The sequence below is a fragment of the Glycine max genome, chromosome 12 (assembly GCF_000004515.6).
Source record: "Glycine max cultivar Williams 82 chromosome 12, Glycine_max_v4.0, whole genome shotgun sequence".
Taxonomy (NCBI): Eukaryota; Viridiplantae; Streptophyta; class Magnoliopsida; order Fabales; family Fabaceae; genus Glycine; species Glycine max.
The window spans coordinates 6,547,757-6,560,577 of NC_038248.2; positions in this window are offsets into that span (position 1 = coordinate 6,547,757).

Below are 12,821 nucleotides of genomic sequence, written 5' to 3' on the forward strand. Positions count from 1 at the left end.
ATTAAGAATGAGATGTGATTAAGCCTTGTAGTTTCTCTTCTCTGGTCAATTTGAAAAGAAACACTTTTTATGTGGGGGCTCATAATTGTTTTTCTTTTCCCTTCGTAGTTTGAGGTTACCAAATGAAAGAAGTATTTCAAATTGTGGTATTTTCTTTCCAAGCAAAATAATTCCTCTTAGTTATCTAGTAAAAATTTAAACCAGGATTCATTTCATTGTGAAAAATAATCCCTTCTGCTAAACTAATTTTATTGGTATATATATTACAAATTTAATTCACTATCATTTGCACTTTAAAGGAGCCTTTTTTTTTAATCTTCTTGGTCATTGCCAAATTACAGCACTACGATCACATGAAACTTTTCTTTCTCTAAAAAGAACGTGTTTTACATCTTATATACAATATGATACAAAAAAATTATAATTTATAACGTGTTATTTATAATATATTTGGGATTTTTAAGAAAAAAAATAGTTCTCTTAATTTTTGAAGAAAATTTAACATGGTTATCATTTTGAAATGAAATTGAACTTGGCAGAATGACAATTAATGATGATAATTAGTTCGCTATAGTTTAGATTTTTTGCTAAAGTTAACTATAAGTATATCCATGATCATACAGTATAGCAATAGCAAAAGAAAACAATCTAGATAATCGTTTTCCTTGAAATTATAATTAGTTGCGTGTGGTTTGGGGGAGGCGACAAATAAGAGAGTTCATAATGTAAGAAAATTTAAGAGTGTTCATAAGATTGGGCATTTGGGCTCCATCAATCATATGATCTGACGGCGGTTTCATAGCTACCTTTTGTGAAAAAAAGTTCATCACTTTTGTAGACATTACCTGTAGTACATTTAATTATAACCTAATGTTTCAATTTGTTATTATGGAATTAATTTATGAACTTAATCTTCTGATTTTCGATTATGAAAAATTTTACTTTTAAAATAAACTATACACTGTTTTCTTTCGCTGGTAAAAATTGAGTTGTTTATAATTGTTGTCCGAAAATATTGCCAAAAAGCATGTCAATCAATTGCTGATTAACGTTTTTTTGGGCTACATGTATGAGAATTGACAATTTGCAACACTAGAAATTCAACTCTAGGTACGATGAGATGGAGACTTTTCTACTCATAATAACTTTATAAGATACAAGGCAGATCAGAAGTTTTCTTTGAAAATGCCACCTACCTAGGTCGCGTTTTATTGTGAGCGTGGGAAATGAATTGTATCTTTATTTTAAAAAAAAAAACTAGAATGATTATATGGCTGTTTAATAAAAAAATTCATAATTAAAATAATTGAAAGAAAAAATTAGCTAAAATTTCTCTAGTGTGGAATACATTAATCTGAATTATCCAGCAAAAAAAACATTAATCTTAGTATATCTATTTTGAAATCTGAACATATTTATTACTTTATTATAATAAAGAGATTCATATTTAAATTTCAAGTATTATTTAAATTTATTTATTTATTTATTAAAATATTGATGTACTTTCTTAATATACATTCGGTCAGTATATCTTTTTAAAACAAAAACTTTGAAAACTAAGAGATTTTTTTTACGATAATTAAGAGACGTTAATAATAATTGTTTTTAACCTTTATTTAAAATTGTTTTTACTTTTTCGTTTTTTTCAAGAGGCAAAATATAATATTATTATTATAGATCAACTAAACTGGTACAAGATGTACCAGATTGGAAATAAACGAAACAGCATACACGCACGTAGCTGCACAACACCACCATCCCGCACCAAACAATCCATACTTTTTAGTTTGGTTTTAATTATAATTAAACAAGATTTCTCATAATTTTTTAGTTTAGTAATACATTTTTATTCTTTAACTCTTATCATCCGTCAATTTTATCCTTCATTTAGAAGTTTATTCCAATTTTATTCTAACTTAATAAATTATTAAAATGTTTCTTCATCATTAACTCTAGTTTCTCGAATTACTAACTCTATTTAGTGTCATTATGTTATGTGGCAATAGATCATTAATTAGTTTCAAATAAGATGCTAATCTATCTGTTGTAACAAAACTACAAAAGTAACTTTCAGCGAAGCAAGGTTAAATTAACCAAAACTAAACCCATCAAATCAGACTCTCAGATATATATCCGTGCTAATAAATATAGTAAACCAAAATGAATCAAACTTGATTGAACCAAATACGACCCTACTGGTCCAAATCCAATCAGATCAGATTAAACCAGACTAAATTGATAAGTGGTGAGTGAGGGTAAAAATATCAAATTGAGTCTTTTTTACAAATTTTTTATCAAAATGAGACTGTTTTGTAGTTATTTATCCCATGGGTCTCTTTTTTTACTATAACGCGCCTACCTGAAGAGCGCGTTCCAGGTAAAGGTCACACGTGGCACGAAAGACCTGGGACGCGTCCTGCGTACAGGCGCGATGTGCTGCAGCAGACGCGTTGGGTCGTGTTTGGAAACACAGGCCCGTGGACTCAGGCACGATCCAATTGAGCCACACTTTATTTAAATATTTTTTATATTTTGTATATTGTTTTTATTTAATATATTTTTATAAGATTTTATTTAATATAGAAACTATTAAATAAAATAATATAAAAATATATTAAATAAAAACAATATACAAAATATAAAAAATATTAAATAAAGTGTGGCTCAATTGGATCGTGCCTGAGTCCCCAGCACGACCCAAAGCGCCTAGGTCCCCAACACGACCCAACGCGCCTGCTGCACCAGCGCTACCCATCGCGTTTGTACAGGGCGTGTCCCAAGTCGTGCCACGTGTCACCTTTACGTGGAACGCGCTTCTCGGGTAGGCGCCTTGTAGTAAAAAAGAGACCCATAGGGTAAATAACTACAACACAGCCTCATTTTGGAAAAAAAAAAATTTGTAAAAAGAATCCAATTTGGTATTTTTGCTGTGAGTGAGAGGTCCGGTGATGGTGAACAGTGGTGCGTTAATGGCGTTAATAAAATTTGACCAAAAATCTAAATTGATACATTTTTAAGAATTTAAAAATCAAATTGAAATTTTTAAAAATTTGAGAACTAAATTGTTCCATTTAAATAATTTAGGAATTAAATTGATAATTATGCTCATTTGTTCCTAATAAACTGCAACACAATTTTTTTTAAAGAGAAAACTTTTTACTAGCTTCCAAAAAGATGGTTTCATAAGTTTGTCCTTTTAAATAATTCACACAGTCTCAAACTAGACCATGTATCGTAGGTTGTATACTTGTATTGATCTTTAGTCCCATCCGTTGCATAAAGACTAAACACACAATTACGTAAAATGATGAGTTTCAAGTTCGTTTGTTATTGCCTCCTCTTATATGAATTTCTTTTTCATTCTTTCAGTCCATTATGTCAAATTCTTTAGAATTTGGAAATTCCTCAAGGGACGTACTTTCTTACTTTCCACTCCATTTCAGAAAACCATTTTGAAATGTAAAATTGTATTTTGGAATACACTTTCCAAAATAAAATGAAAGGTGCGGGAAACAATAATAAGAATACAAGAAACCACAACCATTCCTCAATGGTTAAGATGGAACTGGCCCAACACTGCTCACAACAAGAGCGAAGATCCAACAAGCTCATCACAAAAGCTCAATGTAGAAAGCGAAATTGACTGCATCTTTGAATGAAAAGCTCATCACAAAAGACCATCACTTGCCTTGGTGAATATTTAGGGCAAAAGCTCAATGTGCTGAAATTGGGTCTAGCAGGTTCCCAGTTGAATAATCACCAGCTGTAGCAAAAGATTATTTATGGCAGGCAAGTGAAATATAAGTAGGTCCTAAAGATCCCAACTTACATAAGTAGCTTTGGCAAAAAGTTATTTCTGGCAGGCAACTCAAGGACGAATACAGCAAATTGATGCCAAACATATGCTAATGCTTCTATGATGATTTTATAATTAATATATACTCTTGTTGGCCAGCCAGGTTCCCTTTTTGTGTGTCCCAAAAGGCCGGCCTGGTATACTTTTTTCCCCGATGATCGAGATATTTATATTTGAGTTATTAACACACTTTTTAAACACTTTTCTAAATATATTTTTGGCTTAATTACAAATTGTGTTCCTTTATTTGTCTCAGGATTAGACAAAAATAAAGAAAAATAATTATTTTTGTCCCTCAACGACTAATTCACTGATAAATACATTTCTAAAATATGAAAATACAATAGTTTTTGAAAGTGTAAAAAGTGCGATAAATATATCCAGCCGTTAACTTCTGTTCGTCAATGTTAATAAAATAACCTACGTGATACAGAGAGACAAATTTGTTACTGAAATGATTATCAATTGTCAGCATATGGTCTATGGACATATTTCTCATAATATTTTTTTTTTTTACTTTTCGTCTTCCCACTTTACTGACAAATGCGTCCCTAAAAGATAAAAATGTAAAATTTAGTTCCCTAAAATATATAAAGTATAACAAATATATCCGAACGTTAATAATGGATTGTGAATAATTATTATTATTATTATTACGTGTTTGTAAATTACTGTTCTTATTCGTTTAGTACTTATGCAATATATGTTTTAAATTGTCTTTTAATATATATATATATATATATATATATATATATATATATATATATATATATATATATATTGATTTTCTTGTCAAACTTTAATCTTTGCTGTTAAAAAAAAACTTTATCTTATATCTTATAATTTTATCAAATTTCTCCTAATTTCTCACTTTTAATATTTAAAATTATTTCATATCCCAATTCCAACTTAAGTATCCTTATATTTAGATTGGAAATAATATATCGAGAGTTTTGAGTGGAAAAAACACAACCGATTGTAGGACTAAATTTATTTATTTTAAAAAAAGAATTTAATCAACTATTTTTTTAAAAAAAAAATCTCACAAAATTTAAACTAGATAAAGTTAAAGTGAAATTATAAGTGTTTTTCCTTAATCAATAATATATATATATATATATATATATATATATATATATATATACCTAAAATATGAAAGAATCTCTTGGATAAATCTTATGTGTTTTCACTCGAGACAACACTTATTATACATAATATGAATGAAATCAAAACAGTTACTAATAAATAAAGAACCCAAATAAATTTAAATAAAAAATATAATAATGTTCAAACTAATACAGAGGTTAACTTCAAAACAAAACAAAAAAACTAATACAGAGGTCTATTCTCTACCTTTGGGACGTAGAGTTGTATCTATGTAACAACCTTGCATTCCATTTGACATACTATGGCTGAGTATGTAATAAAGATTAATAATTAATTGAAGAAACAAAAAATTTCAAGAAATAAAAGGCTTTCATTTTTTTGAATGGTAACTCAATTTTTTTTATATCATAAACTAAAGAAATTTATTTTATTTTGGAAAATAAGTAGTTATATTGATTAATTAAAAAACTAATTAATAATTTGATAGATGAATAAATAGATAGATAATCAAAGTATAAGAGTTCAAATAGTTGTATTTTATTATTTTTTAAATCTCTTTCTCCCTAACTTTTCTCCTACACAATTTATTATTAACGTCCGAATATATTTGTCACACTTTTATACTTTCAGAGATTGTATTTTCATCCTTCAAGGACACATTTGTGAGCGGGGTAAGAAGACGAAAAGTCAAAAAATATTATGACAAATATGCCCCTGTGTTGGCAATCTACGTTGATAATCATTTCAATGACAAATTTGTCCCTATGTATCACGTAAGCTATTTTATTAACGATGACGGACAGAAGTTAACGGGCGAATATATTTGTCGCACTTTTTACACTTCAATTAAAATATAGGCCGGATAAAATTACAATAAAGATGCAAGTTGGTATGATAGTGTAATTTTTTTTACCTCCAATTAGGTTTATGCGATTCTTTCATTAATATTGTATTTTCTTTTCTTTGTAGGACACGTTATATCTCAGCAGATCTTTCCCTTATTTTTTTGTGAAAAAAATGATATTAATGTTGAAGGATTCCAAAAAGAATTTAATACAATTTGAAATAATAAAAACATTTGATATCAATATTTTATTTTCTGAAGCTGTACGAAAATTTTATGAATTTTATAAGCTTAGTGGACAGCATGAACTTCATGTTGTTGGATAAAACAACTTTGAAACGAGGCTATGATCAACAATTTAACGCAATTTAATGTTATTTAATTTTCCGCTCAATTATATGTTTTAATGCAATTTAATTATTGATTTAGTGATGATTGATTTGTTTTCATTTTTAATTTATTTACAGACATTAAGATCAATACTATTAATAGACATTGATTATTAATAAACGTTAATTAGGGTAACGAAACCTGCAACATTACATTTCCTTTTTCAACGGGAAATTGATTTTTTATGAATTTAATGATAATTATGTAACCCTTAATAAGTAGCAATTAATTCGTTTGGCATTTTTATTAGGTAAAGCAACGAAATTGCATTTTTCCAATAAAACTTTTCGTTTTCGAATGAGAATTTGTACCTTTTTTTCTGCAATTAATGAAAACTTGATTAGTGCATTTTGCCAATAAAATGTGTCGACTCTTCATTTTATTTGTTTAAAATAATACATCCATTGTTCTTTTGTTTTTCCTCCTAATTGTATCAATTTGTTTTTCCTTCCTCATTATCTTGTTTTCAGCTAGTGTTCAACCTGCCGCATATAATCCTTATTCTTCCTTTCTTTTATATCATTTTCAATCATCATCGTGAAAAGGATGAGTATATAGAACACATGTATAACAATAAGTATTATTTTATAGAAAATTTTCCCTTACTATTCTGTTTGAATAAAGTTACATATTGTATTGTAATAATGATTTGTCATTTTTTTTTCATATTATAGACTAATATGTTTCATGCATTCAGTTGAGTATTCATGTTTAGGAAAAAAGTCAATAGCAGTTTATTTAATTTATTTAATCAAAAGGATTAAATGTGCAGGTATTCGATATACACTCGTGTTTAACCTTAACCAAAGTAATTTATAAATTTCTATTAGGACTTTTATATGTGAATATCAACGTGATTTTGTATTTTTAAAAATAAAAACATATTTTCGTAAGAAAATTTTCCTGATTTTATATTATTATTATTCATAAGTTGATAGTTTATTTCTTATTTGCAAAGGTCCATTAAGTTGCCTAATCTTTTTTTTCAAATATTTCTATGAAGAAATCAAATGACCAAGTCAAGCTTAAAGATCCTGTGTTTAACGACTTTGAAGTTTTTGTTAAAAAGGAAAATGGTACGGTTTATTTGACAGAAGGTACTGAAATAATTGGAGAGTTTTATGGAATTTCAAGTATTGGTTGGTTGACTTTAATACGGTGGGATTGTGATTGTTTCCTTCTTAGAGACAAACTTCATGAAAAAGTTAAATCTTTATATTACTAAAAGTTATGCATGTATCATGAGCTAATTTTAGTTGCAAACAACAAATGCAGTTCATAAGATTAAGTTACATATGCATTGGAGAGCTTTTGATGCAATGTATTATTAATTTTAAACATTCCATAAGTGCATACAAAAATATTGATTATAGTATAGTGCAGTTGTAAAGTGGGGAAAATGTGTATTTGAGATTTAATGGATAATGGAGGTCATTTCTTGATAGAATTGGTAATGAACTAATAACAGTGGTTGGAAAATGTAAAATTTGGGTTGTTGTTGGACAAATATGTATATACACAATTTGTGTTTTGTATACTCTTTTGTAGAATATAATATTGTGACTGTATTTATATTTGAATTTTACTTAATATATGTTATGTTACATAGTTAATTTTCGTTATAAAACAAATATTAAAAAAATAGGTCGTGTATCGCATGGTAACCTAACAAGTATCTTATTAAATGAGTTTCTGTTATGAGTTAGTAGTTTTAAATAAATTTTAAGCAATAGAGTTTATTTTATAATAAAAAAAAGTAATAATAGAATTTATGTTTCAAAGAGAGTGATAGATAGTATATTAATAACACTTCTCTTTATATTTTGTGTTTAACCGTGTTTAGAAAAAAAAATATTTCTAATGAAAAATGCATATAAAAAAAGGCCTATAAAATAATATTTTAGTGGAAATCATATATTTGTGTTATTATATATTTTATCGGCAAGGTTTAAATAATTGGTAGATAGTTGAGTTTCTTAAGAATATTAATAAGAGTTTGATGCCAGTGGTAGGTATGAAAAAAAAATTATTAGGAGATACAAAATCTAAACTTTAGTAGGAGAGACAAAATCTATTTTCATAATATGTATGTCTTAAGTGTTCATCTCATCACTTTGGACTATAAAGATACCTTGTTTTCAGAAGAAAAATAAATAAATAAATAAATTGTGTAGTAAGTAGCTTTTTCCAATACTTGTAGTAATTAGTTTGACCTATAACAATAGGTTACATACCTTCCCAACCAATGGTGAAATTTTGGATAGTTTTAACATTTTAGTCTTTTAATGTAATTTTTGTTCTTTTATTTTACTATCTATAAATTTTGATCTTTTTATTTTAAAATTAAAATATTTGATTCTCTTATTTTAAAAAATTCACAATTTTGATTCTCATGTTTAAAAAAAATTATAATTTCGGCCCTTCTATTTTATAAAATTCACTATTTTTGTTTAATCTTTATTTTAGAATTTGTAACTATAAGTTTGTAATAATTGAGATAAAATTGATAATTTGAGAAAATATTAAATTTTTTAAAATATAAGGACTAAATGTCTTTATTTTAAAATAGGAGAATTAAAACTACCTATCTTTTCAAAATAAATATCTCAATTTAAAATAAGAAAACTATAATTATAAATTATTTAGAATAAAAGATCAAATATTTTAATTTTAAAATAAAAGAATAAATAAAATAAAATAAAATAAAAATAACATAATTATATTTAAGTATAACTGTTTATAGTCATAACTTTCCTGTTCACCTATGCAAAAGCATCAGTATTTGCATCTGGAAACTGAAAATGATAAAGTAATTATTTTCCCCCCTTTTTATCATTGCGATTATCGTCAATAGTTTTTGTTGACCACATTCCCAATTATCCATTCTAGGGTATCAGTCAAATTAATGGACGTACAAACCAAAGTGACGCTCAACCAATTACTTTTTGTCTTTCTTTTAAAACTTAAATTTCGTGGTTGTTATAATTAGAAAATAAATAATTGGAGTCAATCATGGATGCTATGCTTACTTAGGCGAGGCTCGCCACCCACCTTGGTGGTAATGATTAAATGTTTATTTTTCTGATTACATACCCTTTTTTTTAATCTTTCTCCATTATTACACGTTGTTGTTGTAAAACAAATTATAATATAAATACATTTTCTTTAATCCACCTTTTCAGGTAATTGTTTGTTATTTAATTATGTACTATCACAAACAAAATTATTCACCCCATAAAGGATATGAGAACACAATATAATAAAGATTATATCGTAAGAAAAATAATAACAAATATAAGAATTTATTGTGGTTCGACACTTTTTGTCTACATTCATGAAACCGTCTCAAAAAATATTTCAATATCACAAAACTAGTTACAAAATTGTAATTCATCCCAAATAGTGTATCACTATACAAACCCGAGTAGGCACCGAGTGGTTACAAGAAATGATAACACTCAAACAAATACATTTTTTTCTTAATAAAGTAACTTTGTTTCACAATCTCTCTTCTCACACACTTTCTTTTCATGTATTGTTTCTCTACTAAATATTTTCTTTATTTATAGTGAAGATTGTCACCAACTATAATAAATAAGTTCTCTTAGAAGTTGAAACAAAAATAACTTCCAATACATCCATTCAACTAAGGTTATTTAGTAAAATGCAATATTTCACTTGATAAAAATTTAATTCCCAATATGCATGCACATTATCTTTTGTCTTGAAACTCTACAAACTCATGGTTTAATTATAATATATAGGAAAAACATGCAAAATTTTGAAGACAAAATGCATAGATTTTTTAAAAATAGGTGATAAAATATGTATAAAAAAAGCTTGAATGATAAAATACATAAAGTTTTAAAAATTTTATGAAAAATTATGTAAATTTCATAATTTGTTGAAAAAATTTACAAAAATGTGAAAAATATGTGAAAAAAAATATAATTAAACCTTTAAAATTAAAGGTACTATCGTTTTAGTTTTAATATAAAATTTTAAATGATAATTACTTTTAGTGTGTGTATATATGAGATTTGCTAACATACTGTTATGTTAAAGTATTTTAGTAATTTACACCAAATTATTTAGACCAAAAATCTAATTACTTCTTTTGTAATAATAAATTTATTTTAAAATAATATAATAATTTAATATGTATATTTTAAAACTTATTTATTTTTCTTCCTCACTCATTCTCTCTAGTCTCCCTTGTCTCACGTAAAAATTTCATCTTCTATCCAAATCTTCGGCCTTCTTTTTTCACATTTCACCCAATTTCAAATTTAGTCTTTGCTGCTCGCAACCTCAATGGACATTCATAGTAGCACCCTCAACCCCTCACAATGTTACGTATAGAGGATACTGCAACCATCTTAAACATGAAGAAATAGATTAAAAAAAACCCTAAGAAGAATGAATTATTTAGGAAGTGCTGAGTGAAAAAGAGGTGTTACCTTAATCGTGGTCAGTGGAGGTTGTTGGAAGAGAAGAGAGAAAGATACTATAAGTGGTAGAGAAGAAAGAATTTGTATTTTTATTTTTTAAAAATAAACATTAAATTATGTTAGATAATAGAGAGGAGATAGAATGAATGTGGGAGAAAAATGAATGAATTTTAAAAATAACTGTTTAATTATCATATTATCCTTAAAATAAATTTATTATCTCAAAATAAATAGTTTGATTTTTGGTCTAAATAATTTGGGATAGGTTACTAAAATACTCTAACATGAGAACATGTTAGCAAATCTTACATAGAGAGAAAAAAAGTTTAATAATTTTATACTGATAATATAAAATAATTTTATATCCACGTCTAATCACAAATCATTATTTATAATTTATGACTAAGATAATTATTGAAAAGTCAACAAATTTATCATATTTCATGTGAAGTGTTTATTGACTTTATTAATAATTATTTTTTGTCACAAAATATGATTAGTTACCTTTAATAATTTTTTTTTCTAACCTTTAGTATTAAGTCCAATTTAAAAGAAAGAGAATAATGATACCATCAAAATAATAATTTAAAAATATAATTATATTTTATTTATTTATTTATTCACATTTAATGAACTACATTAACTTTCAGTTACAAATTCTCTGTTTTTTTAATCCAAAGAATAATGTAATATTTATTAAAAAAATTAAGAAGTTTCAATAAGAAATATTTCTTTTTATTCATAAATATCGAAGACACTCAGAAAAATTACAATAACGAACAATCCTTACCCGATAAGGAAATATGACAATTAATGAATGACATTTATATTTAATCAATTATGTATAAGATTGAGATATTATCCATAAAGTTGAAGGCTTGAATATTTGTGAGACCATTATACACATAAAATTACATCAATTGTTTGATTTCGGATTCCATACATTTTTAATAATTTAAATATAAAATTTTATTTCATTTTTAATTATTTGTATTTAATGAAGCGCATTGATTGTTTGCATACAATCTCTATGTTTTGTTATTTAAAAAAAAACATTACCTATATTCCATTTTAATTATTGGATTTTTAGAAAAAAAATTGTTTCTTTTTTATCTCATTTTAAAAAAAATTATTAGTAAGAATGGAAGACAATATCAATATTTATAATAATTCATGTATTTTATTAAAAAAAATCCCATTGACTTCAAAAGTTTAATAACTGATCATTTATTAATAATATCCTTACTATCCACTTAATATTTAATCAATTCACACCTATGCATTTATTGTGAAGTAAAAATATAAAAGGGAACTTCCTCCGATTTAAATTACTCTCTCTGTTAATAAATGACTAAATTTTTAGCCTTTCAAAAATATTTTACATTGACAGATGTTCTCATTTTTCAATAAAATATTTAAACATTTATTCTAACTTTACCCTCTAATAAGTAGGGTTGTTTTAAAAGACTTAATAATATAATCATTAAAATTAAGAGAGAACAAAGATATTTTAATAAAATTGTGCCCTAATAAGTATTAATTCTCTTGGAATAACTATTTTTTTGTTTGTGTGAAAAAACTTTAAATGCAAGTCATTTTGGGAAAGAGTTTATGGTCTAATTAACTGATTCATTGGCATTGAGGAATTGATTAATTTAATTGAAAGCATTAAATTTGTCCGTTGCTGCAAAATTTCCCCTTAATAAAACTATCAAACATTAACAAACATTAATGGATTATGTTTTTCTCAGTATCACATCATTTTACAAGGTTTAATTAAGAAAAATTTTGTGAAAAATAATTAATACATAAAACATTTTAAATTAGATCTTATAAAAAAAATCAAGTCACTTATAATTAATGAATAGATTAAAGAGAATAACAATTTTACAATATTAACCTCATCATTGTTAATTAATTTTTAATTTTTATAATTCATCATTAATATTATAAGGGATATAAGAGAAAAAAAGTAATTAATATTACATTAAAAAGTTAAAATGATATTCCTTTCGTCCCATTATAATTGTCGTTATAAGTTATTTTATACATACTAAGAAAAACTAATAAATTGATGAAAGAAAATAATCATTTTACAAAATTAACCTTATTATTATTAATTTATTTTTAATTTTTATATCCCATGCCATTAATATTATAATAGATATAAATG